The 26,614-nt window shown below is 42.6% G+C and overlaps 1 protein-coding gene and 1 pseudogene across 5 annotated transcripts in view; both read right to left on the bottom strand.

The window, feature by feature from the left end:
- The window catches only part of Psd3 (pleckstrin and Sec7 domain containing 3), a 539,468-nt gene that overhangs the window by 285,521 nt on the left and 227,333 nt on the right, over positions 1-26,614 (bottom strand). The gene's annotated exons all lie outside the window — the stretch shown is intronic.
- Positions 10,163-18,681, bottom strand: LOC143269132 (unconventional myosin-Vb pseudogene; annotated as a pseudogene).

Below are 26,614 nucleotides of genomic sequence, written 5' to 3'. Positions count from 1 at the left end.
TGTACTACATTCTTAGCCACACTACTATTACAGGGGCTGTCCTTCCAATATTTCATCTCCTTTAATTTCTTTCAGCAATAGTTTTGTGAACAAGTTTTTAATTATGTTATTATTTTTATTTTATTCTTATTGACAATATTGAGTGGATTTCTAAAACAATTAATTTCTACTGTGCATTCTTTTTTTTTTTTTTTTTTTTTTGGTTTTTCGAGACAGGGTTTCTCTGTGTAGCTTTGCGCCTTTCCTGGAACTCGCTTTGGAGACCAGGCTGGCCTCCAACTCACAGAGATCCACCTGGCTCTGCCTCCCGAGTGCTGGGATTAAAGGCGTGTGCCACCACCGCCCGGCATCTACTGTGCATTCTTACCGCATAAAGTACTTTGGGGTGTTATTTATTACTCTTACACTCAACTACCTTGCTAAGCTTGTGTTTTAGATCTCATAGTATTTTATACATTTCCTGAGGTTTTCTACATAAAATACCTTGTTATCTGTGAATAGAGAGATTTGCATCTTTCCAGTACCAACCTATCTTTCCCTTACAGTCTCTCTCAGCTCCCCTTCCAGTGTTAGGTCATTGCTTCTAATCTGAAGAATGGGTGTCAGACATCATACTTTGAAAAGGTTTAATTCTGACATATACTGGAAGTAAAGTTAGCCGTGTGGCCATTCTGAACTTTACATTCTGTCCTTTGCCTTTCTCCAATATCATTTTTACTTGACATACGTCTTCTCATTTCAAATGATCATATTATTTTACCCTTTCAGATCTAACTCCAATTCACTACCTTTAATTAAATCTTCCCTTGATAACCTTAACTCTTGAAAGAAAGAAAGCACTTTCCCTCACTGAACTTTAGCTATTCACATACACGAAATCAGAAGCATGGTGTTAACGCACATTTTAAGGTTCAAAGAGCTACAATTTTTTAGAGACTTTATTGTTTTTATTTATGTATGTGTGTATATGTCTGTGTGTGTGCCTGCATCCCCTGGGAACTGCAGCTGTAGTGATGAGCCACCCAACATTGCTGCTGAGATCCAAACGGTTCCTCTGGAGGAGCACAGGAGTTTTTAACCAGTGAGCCGCTCTTCTATCCTCCAAACAGCTACAATTTTTAACCCAGGAAGTATTGTAAGAAACTCTACCACAGTGACACTAAAGCCACCCACATGCCACAATCTACTAGAGTGAAATTCACTCCGAAGCGCAGAGAAGTGTCAACTGACATCATCTGGGAGCCCCCTTTGTCCTAACAGCTTGATTTTTCATCTATAAAATGAGCAAGAAAATAAGGACTGGCCCAGGGAAGTAACCAAAAGAAATAGAGAAACGGGCTCTCAAAGAGTATGCTAAGTCCTTCACTGCAAGTGCAGTAGTTTTCCTGGAATGTTGTTCAGACAGAAAAAGGAAGAACATCAAGTGTAGGAAATGCTTATGATGCCTGGCACCACCTGGCAACTGGTCCAAGCAAAAGAGTTCAAAGACATGGCAACCCCTCGCAGGCTCTACTCCTCCATCAGCTCTCTAGGAAGAACTAGTTGAATAAGTTTCATTTACCTTTTAGTAAGTAAAGACTGGCACAGACAGTCAAGGGCAATTAACAATCTAAGGGACGCGAATGGAAGAAGAGTTCCACTCATTGAAAAATTATACTAGGAGGGAATTTTTATTTCATTAAAAGTTGTCTTTTCTATCTGGAATCTTATCTACTACATTGTGGATATGTGGCAAAGCTTCCAAAAATTTACCTTTCCTGGTATTTGGTAAAGTTACTTTTCTGTGATCTGTAAACCCACTGGCTTTTAAAGTCTGATTTAATATACTGAGAAAGAAATAGGATAATTTTAATGTTAACAAGATCAATTTTAGCATTGCTTTGCACTCTGTATTAAGTAGCCATCTGTTTCTGCAACACAGGGAAAGGACTGTAATAAAACGATGGAATAGAAACATAATATGTTTCAATCATGAGGAAATGAGCCTGCTTCACAAGGCTAGCTGCAGAGAGACTATGCCTTCCTCAGAATGATCTTTTAGAACCAGTATATGAAATATGCTCTTCCACTCTGGCTAGCAAACTCAAGAGAAAGTGGTTCCAGGAAAAACCACCCACGGACCATTTGGCACATGTACCAGACACTTGGTCACTGAAACTTGAATAAAGAAAAGTAGCTTTCTTGAGTGATTCTGAGCAGCAGGACCTAAGCTTCCACAGGGAACATGACTGCCACATCCAGCCAAGGTCCATCGGAGGTGTACAGGTATGAATTCTACACACTTGTTTCCTGGGCTCTGGGCCCAGTGGATTTTAGGAAGAGTCCCTGGCTTGTTTTCCTTTGTCACCATTAGAATATAAACTCCAGAGGGCACTGGTCTGTTCTCCACCATTACATCCCTTACAACACTAGAGCCTAGCAAAATGAACAATTAAGTTGTCTAAGTGAACTAAAGAAGGCCATACAATCTACAGGATGTCAACTAGGAGAACTCAAGGCAAAGAAAAAAAAAATGCCTCTTCCAACACACATAAAACAGGACATGATAACCAAAGAGCAGCTCGAACAAAGGATGCTGGAAACGCAGAGAGCTGTCCCATCTTAGAGTAGACGCATTCTTTCACCCTCTCAGCCAGCTTCTCTTGTGTACTAAGTATGAGGTAAACACGGGGAGAAGAGCAGCAGCCCAGACGGGCCGAGGACTCCTGCCATCGGGGGCTCCCTCACAAGCCGGCAACTCCTTCTGACACACTGCCTGCAGACAGAGTTTACTGGGGGCTGGGAGGAGAGTTCAACAGGGACAACTTCGGCTGCACTTCTAGAAATTAGCATGACGTTAGCCAGGCTGGTAACATGAGACGTAAATTTCACAACGGACCTCTCAGCAAAACCTGTGTTGTTCAATATAATAGCCATATTTTCATTGGCCCACGAACATTCACTGCATAAAATTGCAAATTTTGGAGTAGAAGAGATGGCTCGGCTCTTTCTAGAGAACCTGGGATCAATTCCTAGCACCCACAGGGTGGCTTACAGCCTTCCTAACTCCAGTTTCAGGTGATTCGATGCCCTCCTCCTGCCCTGCATGGACAGCAGACATGCACATGGTACACAGGCATACATGCAGGCAAAAGTCCCTATACCCATAAAATAAAAATAAATAAATGTAAAACATATTAATTCTTCAGTGTTCCATATACATCACTAACAGCTCTCAAACTATGCTCTATGGACAGATCACTGAGATGTCTATTATCACAGGAAGTTTGGTTTGACAGTGCTGCCCTAGAGCTTCGTACTTAGTATGTCCTTGAGACAGCAACACACACGTCACACAGGAGGATGTCACAAAAGCACTGCTCCGACTTTCCAATGAAGAATCTTGAGGGTTTCGAATAAGAAACTTAAATGAGGGCCTGCAGTGATGGTCCCGGAAGCACCAGTGTTTACACAGGCATAAAGACCTGAGTTCCCCGACACTCACATCAAACGCCAGGCAGCGGGGTAGAGAGCCGGCTCAGTGGTAACAACACTTGCTGCTCTTGCAGAGGACCTGGGTTCAGTTCCCTGCACCCGCAGGGCAGTTCACAGCTGTTTGAAACTCTCATTCCAGGGCACCCGAACGCCCTCTTCTGGCCTATGCAGGCACTGCATGAATATGGCATACATACATACACATATATACACACACAGAAATAAATACATCTTTTAAAAAATCCAGGGTTGGCTACACATGACAATAACACCCACACTAGGGGATGGACACATGTGCATTGTTTTTAACTGTTTTACACATATGTTTATTTGTTCAGGAGAATGCGTGCCGTGCCATGCCGTTTGAGCTCACAGGACAACCTGTGTAAAGTGTTTCTCTCCCAGCACCACGTGTGTGGACTCTGAGGACAGAGCTAAGGTCACTAGGCCTGGCAGCATGTGCCATTCCCGACTGAGCCACTGCACTGTCCCAGCGGGAAGATTCTGAGGACTGAACATTCATCCAGGCTAGCTGGAAATGCCAAGTTTCCAGTTCAGAGACCCCATTTCAAGGCATGGTAAGGCAGAGAGCACATGAAGCTTCTCCACAAACTGCCATGGGTACATACACACAAACTCATGTGCATGCATCACACACACATACACACATACACACATGCATGCACACGCACACACACGCATGCACATGCACACTTAAAAAATAAATGAATCAACAGGCCAGAGACTCATGTCCACAGGGAAGTATGAGGAGCCCTGCTCCAGAAACTATACCACGCTCTAAAAGTCATTCTGACAATATTTATTAAGTAACTACATTTTTGCTCTTTAAAAAAATTACAAGTTCCTACCCCCTAACTGAAAGTTCCAATAATTCAACCAATGGAATGGACAACAACCAACCACAGTTTTCAGTGGCCAAAGTCTCTGCTCCTCGCTCCATCATTCTGATGTGGATTTGCTCTCCTACCAGGTAATCCAGGGGACTTTTCAGAGAGCAGAAGATGATGGAGGGCCTTGGCTGGACTGCTGCCCTCCCTGAGTTTAAAGCTCATTGTGAGTGTTGCTCAGATAGTCAGTGACTACACTCACACAAAAATTCAAGAGTGATCTTGACCACAAAAATGTAAACGTTACTACCGACTAGTCCTTAAATAAATTACATGGGCGTTTAAACTGTAAAGGCTGAGAGGAAGTAAGGCTTTGCAGTACATAGAAAACAGAGGGGTTCTGTTGTTGTTGTTGTTGTTGTTTTCCCCAGGGATTCCTATTCATGTTCTTGGGTACATTACTTGTTAAAAAAAAATACGATCACAGTCAGTTTGCTGAGGCACTAGTGGGCCTGCACTAAGAGTCTAGAGTCTGTTTTCTGAGAATAATACAGATCAGCACATTCTCAATCCTCTACAAATCACAGGTCATCTAGCCACCCAAAGCCTGCTCCCCTCCCTCTCATGTGTGTTGTTTCAAACTGCAATAACATATAAGGAAACTACAAATTCTTGAATTATTTCAAGAGTGGAAGTTTTACAGAAACAAGCTAAAGGCAAAACCTTTGACTGCCTCAGAAGCAATTGCTCCCCAATGGTGGGAAAGAGTGCCAATTTTGACCGTTCAGTCTGTAATTTTGTTAATGAAAGATTGTGAGACAAATGCCTCATTTACAAACCAAATACAAAAATCAAGCCTCGCAGAATTCAAAAGACCTCAAGCGCATTTTGCCTATAAGTAACTATAATTCTTAACTATGAAAAATGGTGATCAACAACCTGTCCAGGTAAAGATGCACAGCTTACACCCTCAATGCAACGGAAAGGGCCGCACTAGAAGGAAAGCAGGGGTAATCTCACCCCCTACCAAGCAGTAGAAAATGTATTTGGTATGATAAAAATATCAGAAAATGAGAGGGGTGAGTGTGAAGCTGTCAAATGAGTAATCTAACCACATTATATTTGGGGACACACTCTTCACCTAATAAAAGTCTTATTTTGGAGAAGACTACTATATATAGTGGATGATACTCACTATTTTCTGGACATTGATAACTCCCTAAGTGCATGCATATTTAAGGTTTTATGTGCTTCAAAGGCCAGGAAAGACCTGCCAAGCATTATTCAAGCTTTTAGCATGTGCATACAAATACAGAATGTTCCATTAATTGGACATTCTTCCCCTGGTGATTAATAGTTACAGCTGTGCTTACCACAAACCAAATCCCATATGCTAATGATTCAGACCCTGGCTTTTCTCATTCAGTCCTAATCCCTACAGGAGTGATAGTAGCTTACCATGCCAGTCAGTCTCAGCGGGAGCTTTGTAAACTACGGAGCAGCAGACAGCGTTCAGAAGGTTAGAAGGATGAGATGAGAAGCAACCATTACTGTTGGAGCAGATTTCTGCACCTGCACAGAGCACCGCTCCCAGCACAGAGATCTTTCAGTGGGAGCTCACCTGCAATCGTGGCTTTTTAAAAACTGGACTCCTTACTCAGCCTGAACAGTTCCCCACTTCTGTCTGTCTCTCAACCACTTCTCATAACTTTTGGTTTTTAGGTGCACACTCCAAATTTCCTCACTTAGCCTTACCTCTTCTCTCTCTCTATTGTATCCATTCTGTCCATTTTCTTACTTCTTCCTGTTTATAAATCTATGCTGCTAATATCCAGTCTTAAAATATCTCTACACTGACTCTTTAGTTTTTATTAAGTTTTTTAAAAAGAGAATAAAAGTTCACACTGAACTCCTAACTCCATAAATGTCATTACAGCAGGCTTTCTTTTTGCTAAAGTTAACACAGAGATGTGGTAAAATCCTGTGCATTTTATGAAGTTATTTAACAGTGAAGAAATTTAAACTAATGTCCAAAACACTATAGAATTCTTTTAAAATCACTGAGTGCCAAGTGCCAAGCAAGTGGAGTTATTAGCAGTGATGATCAACTGCAATCGGGAACTCCTTACTGCTGTCTTGCAAGGCAGATGTCAGTGTAAACAAACAAGCTCTGCAGCCGGGAACCCAGAACCAAGCCTCCGCTGACCCACATTGGCTTTCATGCTCAGTAGAAACCTTAGGTTTAAAGTCGTGATTCGTCCCACACACTGACATGAACAATCACAAGTAAATCTACCACTGAAAGTTCAACAGAAAGTTGAAACTCAGTTTTTCTAGAGAGATAAATAAATCTTAAAAATACTTTACAATGCTTTTGACAGATAGGAAAGACATGCTGAGGAATCACAAGACAACTAGTTGCCTCTTCCAGAGGAGACTAGACCTCAGGGTCAACTCCAGTGGGAACATCTGGGTGCCACTTCTAAAGTCATCCTCATCCGCTCAGGGCTATTTAGACTCCTTGTTGTGCATCGGACAAGCAGATAAAAAGGAGCTGGGGTTCTTTAAGAGAAACTCCTCCCCATCCTATCCAAAACCATAGCTCTCTAAAGAGTAGCCTGGATCCTCTTTCTGCCTATAGAATGCATCACAAAAAGGGAGCTTATGTCTATAGGGCAATAAAATGCCCTGTTCCTAGGAAAACTGCTTGGGGACAAAGGGACGGAAGGAAATAAAATTATAGGTAAGCATGATGATCTACTCTATTTAAAAACAAAAAGAAATTTTGAAAATTCAATATCAGACACTAAAATAAATATTCCAAGCTAAAGCCAAGTGAGGTACTGGGCAAAAGCATTCGGGGGCCCCAATGGCATCTTTCTGTCTTCTGGGGGATTAAAGATTGGTTGGCAGGGATACCCCAGAATGAACGCAGTCTGCTCTTCTCTATACCTAGCAGGATTCAGCAGAACTTGGGCTCGCCCCCAGAAGTCTCCTCCTGGGATGGCCAAAAGACAAGACCAGGAAGCAAAAGCAGTCAATGATATAGACGGAGAATGTCACAGCAGCATTTCACAAAAGATAGATAAATAAGATAGAGTTGCCTGCATAGACCTACAAATAGAGGTTACTCACAGAGATTACTGTAGCTCCAGCAGTTACCCATTGATCTTAGAAAATGCCCAGTTCATCAGTTTAACGCTTGAGAAAAGTTAACGAGAGAAGAAGCAGCAAGCTAATGCAAAATGGGCTGTTCTAGTCAACTGGAAGCAAATTAGTTTCAAATTTCCTGGAGGCCCCTCTTGCCCTGCCCTGCACACGGTGATGTAAATGGAAGCACTTTGAGCACTTGGAACCAGAGCCGAGCCAGCCGAGCCCAGGAACTGCAGCCTCAGCCCCTCACAAAGGCAGAGCAGTCTGCTCTCCGGCTGTGCGTGCTCAGCCTCAGTCGCTCTCTACCTTGGTAGCTTACCGAAAACAGCCACTGTAGGGCTTTTCTATAATTGTGAAAACTACTTCCAGGGAGATAACTGAGATGCCGGGAGTTAGCGTTAATGTAAACCATTCCCCCGGTGCAGCAGCAGGAAGCCGGCAGGGGCTCAGAGAGGATCGTACCATCCTGGGTGACATCAGAGGTGGGGCTGTCATCCTAGGATTATGCAGCATTTTCTCTGATGCCGGAATGACACACGTGAACCGAGACGGGCTGGTTCCCTTTAAAAGCATTTAATTCTCACGCTGTTCCAACGGAAGAGGCAAATGCAAAAACACAGCCCAGAAGCTGCTTCCATGACATCAACCCCGAGCTGACAGTCCTTATCTCACTTGTAAGTGCTGCTGTCACCCAGTCATTTTACTAATGATTACATTACGGTTCCTCTGATAAATTAATATTTAATGGGCAATTGATAGCGCTTGGAAATATGACATGAAAAGATTGAAAGACGTTACGATCCAGTTTTAAAAGCAATGGCATAAACTTTTACATCGCTAATAGTACTTTGGATGCGTACAACACTTTTCAAGCAATCTCAGTAAAAGCACTCATTTTATAAATAATATGAGACTAAATGCATGATCAAAAACATAATACTGACCCTTGGGCTTGGTATAAATATGAAGAATAATCTCATCTTAGGCTTAGAGTGTTCCTCTGTGCTAGACCACTCACCTATCCCCAGGGTTGATCCCCAGCACTGAAAAATTAGAAAGTAAGTAACCCTTCTTCAATATCATTAATATTCTTATCAGCATGAGAAGCAAAGACACTTCAAGGTTATTTCTTTCCTATTCTATACACTCGGTGAGCAGCAACGAACCAGGTGCCAGAAAACATGTTCGCTTTAATTCAGAATGTCCATTTTTATAAATAATCTATTAGATTGGAAACTGTTTAGGAAGACACCACACTAAGCAGGTTCATTTTGTGAATTCATCTAATCCTTCCAGCAGCCTCTGGGATAGCTACTCTTATTAACCCATTTTATAGATGAGACCACTAACATACAAAAGAGGTGTGAGTCATCTCAGACCAGGTGAGTAAGACTGGACCACTGGAACTCAAACACGGCACTATGGCTCTAAAGTCCACCCTCTGTACCACTAAGCTATACCCCTTCCAGAAGCCTGAATGCCAAAGAAAGAATTATAAAAGAAGATTATTATTTTTCAGGGTTTGAAAGTATAGCAAACCAAATAGGCCCATCCCTCAAGAAGACTAATTCATAAACAGGAGGACAAAGATTAGATGGCGTACCCAGGGACAGCAGACTAAGTAACAGAAATAAAGCTCAGAAGTTCAGCCTCACAGCTGACAGCCTGTCTTACATTGGGGAAATGGCTTAAGATCTCCCAGCTTTAGTCTCTTGACCTCTAAGCTAGGGATGCTTAGCTTATTGATTAGTATAACACTGTGGTAAAAGCACATGATCTGGTCTTGTAATCTAGACTTCATTACCTTATAACTATGTCACTTTAAGAAAGTTATTTCACCTTTATAGTCCTCAGCCTCTTCATTCAAAAACCATAAATAGGGTTATTCTAAAGATTAAATAAAGCATGCATACAAATAAACCACTCAGATGAGTGGTTTTACTATATCTCCTACTATATCCAGTAAAAGCTCAGCAGTAATAATTATAACAATAATTACCGATAACTTCTATTTCTTGGGGTAGGGGCAGGTCTCACTAAATAGCCCAAGATGGTCATAAACCCCTCATCTTCCTGCCCCAGTCTCCTGACTATTGAGTGTACAGGTGTGTGCCACCATGACTAGCTTATTTTGAACTAAACTGGCCAGTTCTTCCCTTTCCAAAACTCTCACTAAGGAAACCTGGTAGGATTATTTTTTCCAGAGGAGGGTTACTGGAAAGGCAGAAAGAACAGCCTTTGTTGACCTCATCCAAATATTAACCAGTCCACAAATCACCAGTTCCCAATGAGATGCGATCTGAAATTGGTGGCAGCCATCCAAGATTCCTTACACAGAGAGAGAGACGAATAGACACCCTATGCTCCCCTTTTTCCTTAAGCATGCACTAGAGAAGAGGGGACCAGTATTGAAGCAGTCATCCCGAATGACGAGCATCCCACCAGGTAGAAAAGCAAAAAAGAACCCCATCAAATACCCACCAAAGAATCTTGCAGCCCTATTATCCTTTGTACGAGAGGGAATAAACTCAAGTTATCTCACTTCAGTTTTCTAATATATGTAACTTACACCATCTTAACTGACTCACAATCAAAAGCTCAGTGGCTGGCTGAGGTCTGGGCTATATCCCAGTACTTCCCTTCTATTAAATGCTCTTAGTATACTTCTTTTCTGAAGCAAGTCTAAAGCAAGTCTAACTGCAATCACCAAACATGTGGAAATGGAGTCTGGAGAGCTCTGGGTCCATTTGGTAGGATTCCTATTATATATGACTTGATGCACTCTGGTAGTCAACATAATACAACTCATCTGCAGTTACCTTGTTTTCTCTCCTGGTTCTAAAATCAGAGTCTAACTTTAGACTTCTACCTCAGATGTCTGGCTTAGCAGGTTTACAGGTACTTCTGAATTTACTAATGATTGAATTTTCTTTCTTTCTTTTTTTTTCTGTGACATAGTCTCATTAGATCCAATGTTCCCAGTCAATAGAAGAGTGAGGTAGACCGAAGCTTAGGAGAAAAGTCTGGTCTGGACACCTAAGACGACCATGTGGAGTCATGATTATGACTAGTAGTATCAGTGTAGAGACTTACTGGAATGTCATTTCATGACTGCAACATATAGTTACATGGGATATCTGTCAGTTTTCATCTTAAATCAACTTTGTGAGGCAAGTGTCTCACGTTTCCCCACAGTTACTAACTATTTTAATTATACTGAAAAACTAATTGCAAAATTTGATTTCAAGCTTGGTGTAATTTTAGAACTCAGAGACTAGGAGAACACTGTGAGTTTGAGGACAGTGTGGACAACATGTCCATGGCATCTATGTTTAATCTAGTGGCTTGTTCTGTCCTCTGATCTTCAGGCAAATTTTATTAGAGTACACAATATATCACCACATTTCCTTTTTTGTCTAGAATAATAAAAGGTTACAATATAAGAAAAACTATATACAATAAGTACAGTAAGTGTATATAATATATACAGTCAAGAATTACATTAACAATGTCCAGTCCATTAACATTTGACATATTCAGAGAAAATACTCCATTATTGATCCTATTTTGGTGAGTCCAAAATGTACCTAATTCACTTTCTATCCTAACTTGTATTAAACTGAAAACTATCTTTTGAGGTTTTTGAATTTACACACTTTCCACCTCTTTAGTGAGTTTCTTTTTTGAATTTGTTAACAAGGAAAACTATAACTATCTAATCTTCAGCTCCCTCGGAGACCCAAGAAGGAAATGATATTAACTGAGTAAGGAGGAAGTGCAAACAACTGACTTCCAAAAAAAGTGAGAATTTTCCAACATGGCAGAAACGATCATAGGTTGTAAGAAGCCCTCTGCAATTTTAATGAAGGGCTGATAGATCTGAATGGAAAGGTCGCTTAGCACCTGCCTACATTCAGTGAGGTCAAAGTTCTTGAGATGGTGCTCATTCCGCTTTGGAGTGCTCTGTGTCATGAAGGCCTCACCCACACCGTACTGCTTCAAACTGTGAAGGAAGCGGCAGGTGTCAGATAACCGGAATGTCATCTCAAAGACGTCATTGTGTTTCTTGAGGACTTTCTTAATCCATTGATGGTGAAGCTCAGCCACGAGTGTACCTTGAGGTCATCGTTGGTGTAATCTGCATGCCTGATACACATGTAGAGGATGTATGCAGGCCGACAGGGCACAGTGCCGACAGCATCTGGGGCTTCAGATCTGTAACCGGGTTCCGGATGAGGAGGGCCTCGTCCTCTCTGTGGTACTCCAGCATGCCTTGGAAGTCCTTCTCTTTTCTCTGGACTGTGACCTCTCTTGTGAGTTCGTGGTGCCTCCTGTCACTCTGGGCCAATGTTTTTCGTGTACTTCAGCTGCTTTTTCAGCTTCCTCTCATTCTTTTCCTGCTTTTCTACCAATTCTTTAAAATCTAGGTTCTCATGGGTGAGTCGAGTTATCTCCTGCTGGACCCCAAACTCTACCTGGACCTGTGGGAAGAGCAGCAGGGTCTGGCAGAAGGTCTGCTGCTGCTTGTCCATCTCCTCTCTCAGGGCCTCCACCTGGGCCTTGAGATATTCCACCTCTTCTCATGCTCCAGGCTCTGGGCCTGCAGCTGTGCCTAGAGCAACCTGTTTGTCCGGCAGACACCACGATAGGCCTCAATGGCATCTCCCTGGTCCACATGTTTTTCACTGTTGGACCAACTTGTTCTGGCATTGATGTTTGGCTCCATATGCTTGCCAGCCAGTCAGCGCTGGTCAGTGTTCATGATCCGGGTCCTGAGGATCAGCACCTCCTCTCTGCGGACCTCCAGCTCCTCATTGGCCAGCTTGAGCTGATTCAGTAGAAGACTGCAGCCGTCTGCGGAGCTGTGAGTGGAGTTGTCCTGCATGGACAACTTGGCCAGTGACAGCTTTCCTCAGCTCATTCATGTTGTTCTTCAGCTTCTTGTTCTCCAGCTCAAGCTCTTGTCTCGTCAGACTGTTGTAGGCCAGATGTGCATCCTGGTCCACATCGCAGCCATTGTTTTGTTGTTCCATCTGTTCTTTCTCGCTGTCCTGCTGCTCCTTTTCTAGCTGCGCCTGCAGCTCCTTCCTCTCCTGCTCAAGTTCCCACACTCTCTTCTGCAGCTTCAGGAAGACGGTCATGTCCATCGCTTCCTTTGCTACACCAATCTCCTCCACCTGCTGAAGGGCATCCTCAGTGTCTCCAATCTCAGAAGTGGAAATGGAGGGGTAATGGGAATCAGATTCTAAGCTACTTTGATTTGATGGGTTCTTCCTGTAGCCCGAAGTTTGCTCGTCTCAGAGGTTCTCATATCTCTGCTCCAGCCGGGAGTATTCCTTCAGGAGGTTCTGGTACCTGAACCTCTCCTCCTCCAGCTCCTTCTTCATCAAGAGGTTCTCCTCCACAGACTCTGGGAAGATTCAGCTTTTGATTGGCCCAGGATCTGTTTATTAAGGTGTTTCTCGTCCTTTGAAAGAGCATTTTCATGTTCCAGGTCTGCAACTCACTTTCTCAGCTCGCCATTCTCCCTGCTGTGGGCATCCCCTAAGACCCTGTGCTCCGACTTGGCCTTCTGTAGTTCAGTGTGCAGGCTCTGCACCTCCTCCTGCAGCTGCAGGCTGGCATCAGCCTCCTGGTTCTGCTGGTAATGTGCCAGCTCCCTCTTCAGCTTCTCCACCTCCATGGCATGTGTGGAAGTAACTGCAAACTGCTCTGACAGAGTCTTGAAGTCTTTGTTCCGGGTCATCAATCTTCTGCTGTAGCTGGACCACTTTGTTCTCCATGCCCACATTGAGGTGTTTCAAATGTTCTATAGAGCAGGCCTCAATCTTGAGAGCCTTCAGCTCCTGCTTGGCCTTGAGCATCTGGAAGGCACACTGGATGATAGATAATGGCTGCATCCCACTGCTGCTGGAAATGTCTATGTGCCACCCAGCCCCAGGCATACTTCTGGACGATGGTGGCTTTGTGCTCCTTGAGGACTTGGAGGTAGTTTCTTCGCACAAACATGACCCGAGTGAAGGACTGGATGATGTCTGCAGCCCAGCAGACTCTCCGGTAGGCCAGGCAGGTCCGCTGTATCTGGTACTGCTTCTGGAACACTATGGCTGCATGGGTTCTCCACAGGTGCTCAGCCAGCCTGTGGGCCAGGTGTCCTCTGTAGAGCCTCTGCGGGGTTAAGGTAGCTGCCCTCAGCCTACAGTACTTTACTTTCTGCAGCCAGCCCATGACTGTCTTCTGGATCATGATAGTGGCTTCCTGGAACTTATCTGCCTGAAGCTTCTCCAGGTAAGCCACCTGGCCTGCCCGGAAGAAGATCTTGGTGCAGCCAAACGGAAATTGCCTGGATCCTTGATGAGACTCTCATCATGTCCATCGCTCCCAAACTCGCTCTTCTTCATCCACACCTGATACCAGTTGAAGAAGTCATGGGAGGTCCACTTGGGTGGGTAGCCAGCTGCGCTGATCTTAATGGTCTCCAATACTCTGCAGGCCCTGAGCTGCTGCACGGTCAAAGTGGAAGAGGAGATTTTCGTCACTGGGCTTGAGGCATCGAATGTAGTGTGGAGTTGTGGCATTCAGGGTCTCCATAAGCAGGTTTAGGGAAGTGCAGAACTGGCAGCCCACGGATTTCTTGTGCTCCTTGTTGGAGACCTATTAAGGTCTCCAACAAGGCGTCTGGAAGAACGAATGTTGATCTTTGAAGATGATCAATTCTTAGTTGTGTTGGTGGCAGGAACAGAGTCCTTGTCATCACAGAACAAGTGGGAACTTGCTGGCCTTCAGGATGTTGATCTGCTCTTCATATACCATATCCCTATTTTTCTCCAGAAAACCATCTGAAAGGTACTCTACCTTGTCCTTGCAAAATGGATGACAATGAAGGCTGTGTTGGACATGCGCGGTTTCTGGGAGTGCTGGCTGTTGAAGTGTCGTTCACAGAGCTTCTGGGCCCAGTCTTGATCAGCTCCTTTGGGGACCTTACACACTTCATCCAACACCTTGGCTTCTATGAAGTCTGTGCAAGGTTGGTTATTATAAAAGCCAATCAAGGTCCATGGGATCTGCTCTGTCCTGTATTCTTCTTGCTCCAGCTTGAACAATATACCAATTGAACTGTTGCTGGAGCTGTCCATTGGCACAGTTGACACAAAACTTCTGGAAGCTGGTACTCTTGGTCTCAAACCCATAGATATCCAGGACCCCAAGGAAGGAGTGCTGCTTAAGGGACGGGGAGTGCGGGCCTTGCTGATGTGCTCCTCAATCCAGGAGAACACCTGGGCGCAGGTGTGCTTGGCCGGGGCAGCACGTGCCTTGACCACCTGCTGCAGGGACATGGTCTTGACCTAGGTCGCTGAGGTGGTGACCAGCTTGTGATGGCACAGTCAGTGCTCCATCTGACTGTGCCCCACTCCCAGCAGGCGGCAGACGTTGCCTAAGTGTTTGTCCTGGGGTGGTTATGCTGCAGGAATCCCATCATGCTCGGCCTGAATCTCCACACTTCCCAGGTGCAAAATGGAAGCAATTACCTTAAAGATGCTCATCTGATGAGACTCCAGCACTCCAAAAAGTGTGAAGGCCTGTCGAGCCTTCTCAAAGTCCTCTGCCTCATCAACACTCTCGATGGTCATGTTTCCTCCACGGGATGTGTAGAAAAAGTCCTCTGCACATGTTAGAGCAAGCTCTTTAAATTCAGGAAGGCTGGCAACTGCACAAAGCTGGTAAAAGATGTGGTAATTCCTCTCATCATCAGCCTGAAAGACCACCCTGGACTTCTCCAGCAAGTACATCCTCATGTTGGCTCTGATGACGACGTGGTACTTTTTATCAAAGACAATCCCAATGAACTTCCCAAAGTGCTGCTATTGTTGTTGTAAGTGGTCTTGGCATTACCTAATGGCCTTCATGATGGGACTGGATGCCAGGACCTTCTCTTCAATGTTGATGTCACTGGCTGAGCCACCAACCCTGGCAAAATAGCACATGGCATACTTGGCTGACACAGTCTTCTCTGCTCCAGACTCTCAGCTGACTATGATCGATTGGTTCTCTTCATCTCTGGCCATCTGCTTATAGGCTTCTTCTGCCATGGCAAAGACATGGGGGTCCATGTCACCCATATTTTGGCCACTGTAGGCATAGATGACATCTTGTCCATAGTTTGGCAGCTGCTCATATGGATTGATGGCAACAAGCACAATACACAATAAGTGTAGATGTGGTTGGACTCCAGGAAATGGACCTTTAGGTTTTGCAGAACTGCAGGCTCATGGAGATGGCTGAGTGCGTAAGGTCATTTTCTCCTACTAAGATATCTGGATCCATAAGAATCGCAACTATTACTTTGGACATGATTTGAATATTCCCAAATTGTGTGTCATCTTCCAGTCAGCTGCAGACTCTTATTCCCCCTCTTTGTATTCCTTGGTTAATTCAGCAGAACACCACACTTCATCTGGGTCAGGGATCCTGACCCTTGTAGAGCTCTCTGTATGACATGTCCCCGCAGGCCCGAGGAGGAGCCAGGGGTGCCTCTCGGGATGCTGGGTCAGGGCTCTCAGAGGCCTGGCTCCTCACTCCCCTGTGCACTCTTGGTGCACCAGTGCACTGCTGCTGGTGCAATCTTCCGGACTGGTCCCGGTTCCTCCGCGCTCCTTTCTCGGTGGACTGACCTGCTGGCTCGCTCCCGATCCCAATCCCCTGCAACCTTTACTCCCTGGGGAGTGGCAGAGGGGGTGCGGTGGTCAGGAGTGGCCGGAGGGCGGAGAGAAGGCGCGCTGCTCCAGGCTCATACTTCAGGTCTCCCTGTTTGTCTTCACCATGACTATAGTCATTTTCTTGATGTCTCGTGCATCTGTGCTCTTATACTTCTCTAGAGCACAGAGTATTCCTTAGAAATTAACACTCTTAACCACAAACCTGACGAATGATATCCTCCACTGCGCCTAGTTTTCTACATCTTGTAGCTGGGAGCACGCCTTTAATCCCAGCACTTGGAAGGCAGAGGCAGGTGGATCTCTGTGAGTTCGCAGCCAGCCTGTTCTACAGAGTTATAGAGTGAGACTCTGTCTTGAGGGAAAAACGAAAAGAGAAAAAATAATCATGGTAAGTATCACTATCCTTTCTAATCAGTCATTTTCTGTATGCTTGTACGGTGTGTGTTGAGCGCCATACTTCTGATGGCAATGTTGTCACCACTGTCCAGTTTTGTGCCTCCCTTCCCCAAAGCAAAACTAAACAGAGATTGGAAACCGATTCCCTACATACTGACGTTAAATCTGTAATTCTTTAACTCAGGGATCAGCACTTTCTCCTTAAAAGATCAGATAATTGTCATGCATACTGGCACAGGCCTATAAGCTGAGCACTTGAAAAACAGAAGGAAGCCTGCCATGAGTTCTAAGCCAGCATGGACTACAGGAGGCCAACAGAGGCTACATAACAAAACCCTATCTCAAAAGCAAATAGTTTAAGCTTTGGGGTCTCCATAGTAATAACTCTGCCAAAGTAGCAAAAGCAGCCATAAACCACAGTAGATTAACACAAGACTACACTCCAATAAGACAGTACCTACAAAGGCCACAGAACTGGCCCAAGGGCCATACCTAGCGTGCCAGCTCCTGCTTGACCTTATTATTAGAGCCCTTCAGTGACTGGACCATTAACTCTTTCACTTATTACTCTCACTACTGCATTCTTTCTGGCTTTCTGCATTAAAAAAGAGAGTGGGGGGGGGGAACACAGAGTAGCTCAGTAACTTATAGCCAGTACCAGAAGCCAGGATGCCAGGATGAAGGGTCCATTCTGTTAAAGAAAGAGAATGCTGCCTCTCCAATGGTCAACTGTGAGCAACATAGTCACTTCCAGATCTTTGCTCCAAGTTATTTCCCTATATGTAACTATGCTCCACTCTTCCCATCCCCATAACAAATCGTATCCCTCATTTTACTGAGCCCTAATACATGTGGCCTGCACTTTTACCTGAGGCCCTTTCATTGTCATGATTTTATATTGTCTTGCTTAGTGACCTTTATCTCACTGGCCTAGGCTGTCTATGTAACATCCTAGATAACTACCATAGCATCTTACCATCCACAGCCATCCGTGGATATATAGGCATGAAACAATTCTAACCCTCTTCATGTTTATAAAGATTAAAGAAAGTTCTCTCTTCATAGTAATTATACCATTTTTCAAAAGAAAAAAAGTATAGGCTAATCCTTTTGATCTTCCCAGCATGAGGTCTTCTAAAATCAACTGCAATATCATATTTTCATGGGAACTACTCTGAAACACCTATTTTGTAATTTTATAGTAAACATCCTAGAGGAATGATTAACTTTGGATTTCTAGGACTAGGAAGATATAACTTAATCCTTAAACCGTTTTCTGCTACCTAGATCTAAGAGAAATCACACTGAAAACCCTTTCAATCTTCCTCCTATAGATAATACACACAAATATTTATACAAAGTTTGCATAAAAGGGCTTATTTTTAAAAAGCTAAAAAAAAATGCCTCAGAAGGTCTCATATTATCTGCTCACAGCCTAAATTAAATTTCCATTTTGATATAAGACACTTATAGAAATTTCACTGTATTAAAAGCATGTGGCAGTTTGTTTTAGATGCAAACTATTATACTCTAGTATCAAAAAACATAAACAAGGGCTGAAGAGATGGCTCAGTGGTTAAACACTGACTGCTCTTCCAGAGGACTAGGTTTTGAATCCTAGTAACCACATGGTAGCTAGTAACAGTGTGTAACTCCAGTTCCAGGAGATCTGACACCCTTTTCTAGACTCCAAGGACAAATCACAAATATTGTGCATAGACATACATGCAGACAAAACAAAATAAAAATATTTTTAAAAATTATAATCAATGGAAAAAGGGGAAATTTATAGCGAAGAGCAAAGACATGGAGAGGAGAGGAAGAATGTAACCAGTCTTCAGGATTTCTAGTTCCTTCAGCACTTCCTGGACCACTCTGGAGGCCTCTGTGAAAAGGCTCAGCACAGGTTTTCTGTGGATCTCACACATTCCCTGGATCACCACTGCTTGTTTACTTGATACTTTAGTTCAATGATCAATTCGTGACTCCCTCACCTCTCTACCTGCGTCAGCACTGGACCGTCCTCCACACAATCCTATACTCACTCTCACCTGCTCCCAGAGTAGCACATTCTTCTCATTTTTGTCCTCCATTTGACACCTACCCTTCCAAGCAAAGAACAAAAAGCACCCCCTCATAGTCCCCCCACGCCCCGGAGCCCTTGCACTCCCCTCTTCCTCTATCCAGCTGCTGACCACATAGGCCCCAGGATCACTGTTGATCTTCATCTCCAACACAACCACTTGTAGTTGTATTTGAGGATATGGAATGCTGCTGGCACTTATTTTCCTTCACCTTGCAGAAGCTCCTCTGTTTGTATAAGGGCTCTTAGCACAGAATTAATCACCCTTCCATGAGATTTGTATCAATCATTTGACACTAAATTATGTATCATTTCCTATTAAATGGTTCCTAGTATGAATGTTGTCCTGCTTGTTAATTCATTAGCTCCTTACGAGTCAAGATTAGCAATGCAAGATAAACAGCAGACTCAAAATATTTGTATAAGTTAATTAAAAGTGTTGAAGATCCCTTTCTGTTTTTTTTTAATAAGCATGTAATACTGTGGTAGTTTGAATATAACTGGCCCCAATTATCTTATAGGGAGTGGCACTATTAGGAAGTGTGGCTTTGTTGGAGTAGGTATGGCCTTGATAGAGGAATTATGTCACTGTGGGGGGTGGGCTTTTAAGTTTTCTATGCTTAATTAGGATAACACCTATGTGTCATTCAATTTCCTGTTGCCTGCAAGATGTAGGACTCTCAGTTAATACTGCAACACCACATCTGCCTGCATGCTGTCATGCTCCCTGTCATGATGATAAAAGATGAAACCTCTGAAACTGTGAGTGAATCACCCCAATTAAACATTTTCTTTATAAGAGTTGCTGAGGTCATGGAGTCTTTTCACAGCAACAGAAACCCTAACTAAGACAATTACTTAAACATAACAACGGATGATATCTTCATATATGCATTAAACATATTTTAATCATACGCACCCCTTCTACCTTCTCTTAGTCCTCTCCTGATCCCACTGATTCCCTTTCTCTTTTCACTAGTCTCCCTTCTACTTTTAGGTCTCTTTCTTTTGTGACCCAATGACGTTGAAAGTAGGTCTCCAGATAGGAGCTTAGGCAACTTACCTTGGCTATGCCAGGAAAGAAAATCTCTCTCCTCAGAAACCATTAACCGCCTGTAGATATTATGCAGGTGATATAGCTATTGAGAATTTAAGAGTATAACAGCTGTGCCACGCCCAGAGGACAAAAGCCTATTTCTCTCCTTCCTCTGGCTATAACATTCTGTTTGCCTCTTCTGATGTCCCGAGACTTGAGATAATGAAGACATCCCAGTTAAGGCTGAGCAGTCACTGATTATTTGTTCTCAGTTCTGAGTCTCTGCAGAACCTGCCACCCATTGCAAAAGAGAAGCTTCAGTGACCGAAGCATACAGCACCACTAATCTATGGACATAAATATAAATATTAAGTAAGGCAGTTTGACAACACATCCACTTAGCAAAACAACAGCCTTAGGGTGCATGGCCTCCCCAGCAACTGGCTATTGACTTCAGGGCTTACAGTACTAGGTGTGAATTCCCCTGCTCCCTAGAAAGCTTCAATCCAATTAGAAAGTTGTTAGTTATCTCCTAACAGTCATGTCATTATTGTACCACTGGGCACATCTTGTCCAGCAAGCTGATAGTGTAGCACTCAGAGCCCACAGCTGAGGAAGATTACTGATGACAATTCTCCCCCACCCACCTGAATAGCACCCTCCTTTGCCACTGTGAAATCTAGACAGCAGAGAGGAAGCTTCCAGCTCAATTCCAGCTTGATTTCTCTGTTCTGAAACCAAAGTATGTGATGTCTTCAGCAATAGGATCCTGTCATCTAGTTCTGGTGGGCAACCAACAGCTGTAGCAATGACTTGTATCATTTTGGGGGCTTGGGGGTCTCCCTGACCAACTAACTACTCATAGGAAGATAGCCCATTCCTAGTGCTAGGATTTTTATTTAATAACCTACTGGTCCTTCTTTTCTTTTAAACTATCTAGATATAAAAATCCAAACTATGTACCTCAGTTCCCAACAAATTATGGAAAACATGTTACCACATAAAAGAGTCTCTAGCCATTTTCCTGTAATTAAAGGTTTTAAATAGGTCTCAATGTTTAATTCTATTTATTTTAACCATGATTAACTCTAAGTTCACCATGGCAGTTCTTTCAAGGAAAACTAAAAGGCCCAAATTTGAAATATTTAGTTACTAACTGTCAAAAAGTTAAACATTAAACTGATTTTTCCTACTCACAGGTGTATAATACCAGCACTTGGGAAACTAAGGCAGAGGATGGTGAATTTAAGGCTAGCCTGAGCTAGACAGTGGAACTCAAGATCAGCCTGGGTTCTAGGGCAAGGCTCAGTCTTTCAAAAGATAAGGTATTTTGTTTTGTTTTACATTATGCTACCTCTATCATATCTCAAGGTTCAATTTTAAACAACAGGAACATTTATGAATAATAATACTGTTAAGTTCCTCATATAGTAAAATTAAGGTTATCTGTACGTTAATGGCCCTGTTCTTATTAATACCAGCAGCTTAATAAATGATCCCTAGGTACTTCAGTCTCTGACAGCAAGAGTAACAAAGACAGATGCTGTGGATATCTGTATGCTGTGAATGTGTTGCTCTGATGGGTTAATAAGTAAAGTGCTGATTGGTCAGTAACCAGGCAGGAAGTACAGGTGGGACAAAGAAAGAGGAGAATTCTGGGAAGTGGAAGGCTGAGTCAGGAGATGCTGCCAGCCACCGCCATGAAAAGCAAGATGTGAAGGCAGAACTGGGAAAAGGTACCAAGCCATGTGGCCAAACATAAATAAGAATTATGGGTTAATCTAAGTGTAAGAGCTAGTCAACAGTTAGCCTGAGCTAATGGCCAAACAGTTTTAATTAATATAAGCCTCTGTGTGTTTACTTGGGTCCACGGGCCAGAGCGGAACTGGAGAAAACTCCAGCTACAGAGAGAGATTATTTAGCAGTAGGTAAATGGATGCTGGTTCTTGCTTCATTTTTATTTTGTATTTGTTTTCAAGAAATTTCTATTTGACAGCATTGCGAGTTGAAATTGTAACTTGCAATCAAGATCGATGTTTTGCATATTTTTCACTTTCATCTTCTGACATTACAATGTCCGGCTGGGTTGTAGGGGCTCTAACCTGGAGTCCTGAATGTTATACAAGAAAAAGTGGCGGGGTAGGTGCTCCAATTGTAAGGAACAAAGAATGTATGCCCCTTGGCCTCTTAAGACAGAAATGAATGCTCCATGAAGACTTTGTTTTCCCCCTTAATGGCCATGTCATCAGCTTTGGAATGCTAAGAACTGAATGCAATCTGTACTAAATAATCTGATGTCTTGGGCTATAAACACATACTTTCCCTTCCAAAAGAAAAATAAAAGAAGCGGCTGTAAGTCAATATCCAGAAAGGTTTTTGGTTTTTATCTTAGCAGAAGAAAAAAAAAAATATGTTCCTTCAAACTTTTTGCAGAAGTTCAGTAAGTAAAACAAATAGAACTTAAGCAGTAGCTTTGGTTCACTGGAAGTGGAAGCAGAGACTCATACACTCTCCTCATTCCCTAACCCTCAAGGAGACAGGAAAACCTTAAGTTAAAGAATTGTTTTAAGTCATACTTGTCTGTAAGGCTGCAGGACATGCTGAGAAAACTCAGCTTCTGAATGTACAATTGAATTGGCACGCCAGCAACAGGTCTTAGCTGCTATGTGGCCTGAGGTAGTAAATTATCCAGGATGAGTCTGAGTCACCTTATCTGCAAAATAGAGACTACTGCATCAGATCCTTCTGAATGCTAAAGAACAATGTGAAAAGTAGCAGAAGAGTGTATCTTATAGGAACTCTAAAACTGGGCAATTAACCTTTGCTTCCCAGATTCCCAGATAGCATTTTATATATTTAGAATTATAAAGATAAATGTCAGAGATAAATGTATAAATATGCAGATTATAGATATGTAGAGATAAATGCATAGCTATTTAGAATTATAAAGGTGTATATCAGAGATGAAAGTATAGATATGTGGGTATAAATACACACAAATATGGGTATAGGCATATAGGTCAGTAGTTAATTGGAGGAGAGAAAGCAGATTGAACCCAAAAATTACACACACACACACACACACACACACACACACACATTATCAGTTAACAAGCATCCAATTTAGAAACTTCCACATCAATCTCTCTATTTCTGAATGCTCAATTGTAAGTATTTCTTCAGAAGTATTTTTTTTTTTAAAAAAAATTACAGTTGAGAAAACAAGCACCATCCCGGCCCTTGTCTCATACACTGTCTTAGTTCATCTTGAGCTCACACTTGGATTCTCTTGATGGCCCACCAAAATGTCTAACAGGAAGTAGAGTTCTTTGATGTCTCTTATCTTTTAAATGTGAGTATTTTTAAAGTCTGAAAGTTCTACATCTTTATTTCATGATTTCCTAATGGTCCTAAGGTAAAACTGGAATTTTACTAAGCCTCCAAATTACTTTAAGCAGAAGACACAAAGATACCCACTCTCTACCTTCCTCTATCCCTTCCTTCTACCCCCTCCCCCCCACTCTCCACCCCCTATCCCCTACCCCGACCTCAGAACAAATGTGGGAGAGCTGCTGGCTGCCAACTGGGGAAGTGATACCCAAGAGCATCACAGGCACTGCCCACCAGGGGGGAGTGTTGTCTAACTAGTCAGAGAACTTAACTGCACGAACAAAAATAAAACTAAATTCCTAAACATTTCTAAGCTTTTAGGAAGACGAATTCTCTTATTTGAAGGGATATCTGCATTTTTTCTATTTTCTATTTCTTTAATCAGATTACAATGGCATCACAACCTCACCATCCACTGCTCACAGTCACTTAGGCCTGTGGGTCAATGTATCATGCCTCTAGGTCAAAGATGATCCCAGAAGGAACAGAAGACTCCTAATGTAGTTTTATATTCCGCCCAGGACTGCTTCAATCCCCACCACAAACCCCATCCTCACTTGCAGTCTGCTGCAAAAGTTCAGAGAAAGTGGTGATCAGTGACAGCCAGGACCCAACTGCCCCACCAAATTTCAAGCCATTTTATGATGGCTCCTGCTTTAAATATCTCCCTACACTGCATAAAAACAGTATGTTCCAGGGCTATTGGTACATGCCTTGAATCCAAGCACTTGGAAAGCAGAGCCAGGTAGATCTTGGTGAGCTCTAGGCCAGCCTGGTACCCAAAATTTTATCTTCAAAGAGGAAGTTATTGTCCTGTCACAGGAACAAAGGCCCAAGTGTCGATGACCAGGGTGATGAAGATTATACTCCTAGTCTGTCAAGAAGATAGTAAACATCTAATATAAGACTATTATCATTAAAAATATTTGGTTCAACTCAAATAATTAATGTCTTAAATATTTAACAAAAACTTTTAAAAACTACTAGAAGAAAGCACAAAAAAATAGCTTCTTGGCACTGGTACAGGCTATTTTACTTTACTTTTGTATGAGACATCAAAAGCACAGACAAAATAAAAGAAAGAAAAAAAAAAAGGCTGCTAAGAAATGAGCTGGGGAGAGCCTTTCTGCAGGGACAAGTCCCTGATAGATTATCCAATTCCACATAGTCAGTCCTACACACACACACACACACACACACACACACACACACACACACACACACGCACGCACGCACGCACGCACGCACGCATGCACACGCGCACACACATGCACACACACTCACACAATTACACACTTCACAGGGAAAAGGGGCAACAAAGGGACTCAGTAGTTTGCATTTGTATATGCATATGTATATATGTACAATAATAATTTTAAAAAGGCATGAAACTAAAAGGGAGAACAGAAGGAGCTGAAAAGGGGAGAGGAAGGGATAAAAATTAAAGACAGCAGTCATATACAAAATTCTCAAAAAATAATTATTTCAAATTAAAAACAAGTAGGACCACATGAATGTGAAAACAGTCTGCACAGCAAATTCAAATGCTGTGCAGCAAAGACATCAGTTAATAGAATAAAGAACTTACAGAATGGGAGAAACTACTTGCAAAACAAACATCTGATAATTAATAAATATGATGTATCTTAAAAAACTCAATACCAAGAAAACAAATAACTTGGCTTTTTTTTTAAATGGACAGAGTATACTAATAGACGTGTCTCAAAAGCTTAAAAAAGGACAAACATAGCCAACAAGTACATGAAACTATGCTCAGCATCACTAACTGCAGTTTGAATGAGAATGGCCACCATAAGCTCATCTGTTTGAATACTTTCTCCCCAGTGGGTAGAACTGTTTGGGAAGGGTTAGGGGCAGTGGCCTTGTTGGGGAAGGTGTGTCACTACAGGCTTGGAGGTTTCAAAGGGCCACACAATTTCTAGTGTGTCCCTCTCTGCCTAGTGCCTTTGGATCAAAGGATAAGCCCTCAGCTACAGCTACAGCAACGCCCCTACCTGCCTGCTGCCATGCTCCCCGCCATGGTGATCAAGGACTCCAACCCTCTGAAACCGTGAGCAAGCTCCCAATAAACTCTTCCTTCTATGCATTGCTTTGGCCATGGTGTCTCTTCACAGCAATAGTAAAGCAACTAAGACACTAATTATTTTGGGGAAAAGGTCAAACCTCTAGATAACACCTCATGCCTGCTAGAAAGGTCATTACCAAAAGAACGAAGATGTGTCGGAGAGGATTTGGGAAGAAAAAGAAGGTTCCCTGCACACTGTTGCTAGGAATGCAAGTAAGTGAAGACATTATGGAAAACAGAATAGAGACGCCTACAAACATAGAAATAGAATGAACACGTAATCCACCAATCCTGTTCCTAAATACACAAAGGACACCTGTGGGTTTTTTGTATTGTTATTCAAAATATCCAAGATGCTGATACAACCTAAGTATTTCTGGAGGATTAAATGGAGGGGAAAAAAGTGAGATAAATACCTAATGAAATACTATTCAGAAAAAAGAATCCTGTCATTTGTAACAACACAAATAAATATGAAGAACATTTTGCTAAGTAAAATAAGACAGGCACAGAAGAAAAACAATATTGTATTATCTCATAGATAGATAGATTCTCATCGTAGAATGTTTTAAAAGTCAAGGACCAGCAAGATGACGTGTGGGGTAAAAAAGCACTTGACACACAAGCCTGATGCCCTAAATTCGATTCTCAGAACCCACATAAAAGTGGAAAAAAGAACAAACTCCACAGAGTTGTCCTGAACTCCACTCACCTACTCTGGCACATACATGCCCCACATGCACAAACACATACTGCATTCATCTGCATTACACACACACACACACACACACACACACACACACACATTGGCCTAAGCAAAATATTTTCTATGAAAATTAGACAGATGATTCTGCATCTGCATTACACACACACACACACACACACACACACACACACACACACACACACGCCTAAGCAAATATTTTCTGTGAAAATTAGACAGATGATTCAGAACTTGAGTGGTCCTGGCTACTTTGAGCCTGTTGATCTGCCATCAGTTGGAGAATTTTCCACCTACCAGTGTGCTTGCCTCAGCTCTTGACTATTCTTGGGAGCAGAAAAGAGAAAAGAGGGAATATGGAGGGCAAAGCGGCATGGGCTAGCCATACTTTAAAGGTATTTTGCATGAGAGGCCCCAGAACACTTCTAGTTATAGCTTCTTGATATCCATTACTATGAACACATGTGGGAACACACTTTCCCCAGACTTACCTTTCTCGGCTTATCTCACAGTGACCTCTTACCTGTCTCCTAAACACATAATGTAAAGAAGCAACCTATCATTTTTAATCAATAAGACCACACGTTAGCAAGTTTTAGCATGATTTTTAAAACTGGTCTCTGCCTGCCCAAATCTTTATCATTTGTCCTCTGAAGATACTGTTCCTTTAATCTATGTTTGCAGAGTACCACAGCTTCTGCCACTGTCAA

This window comes from Peromyscus maniculatus, chromosome 17, assembly GCF_049852395.1.
Source record: "Peromyscus maniculatus bairdii isolate BWxNUB_F1_BW_parent chromosome 17, HU_Pman_BW_mat_3.1, whole genome shotgun sequence".
In the NCBI taxonomy this organism is placed as follows: Eukaryota; Metazoa; Chordata; class Mammalia; order Rodentia; family Cricetidae; genus Peromyscus; species Peromyscus maniculatus.
This window is presented reverse-complemented; position numbering and strand designations above follow the sequence as displayed.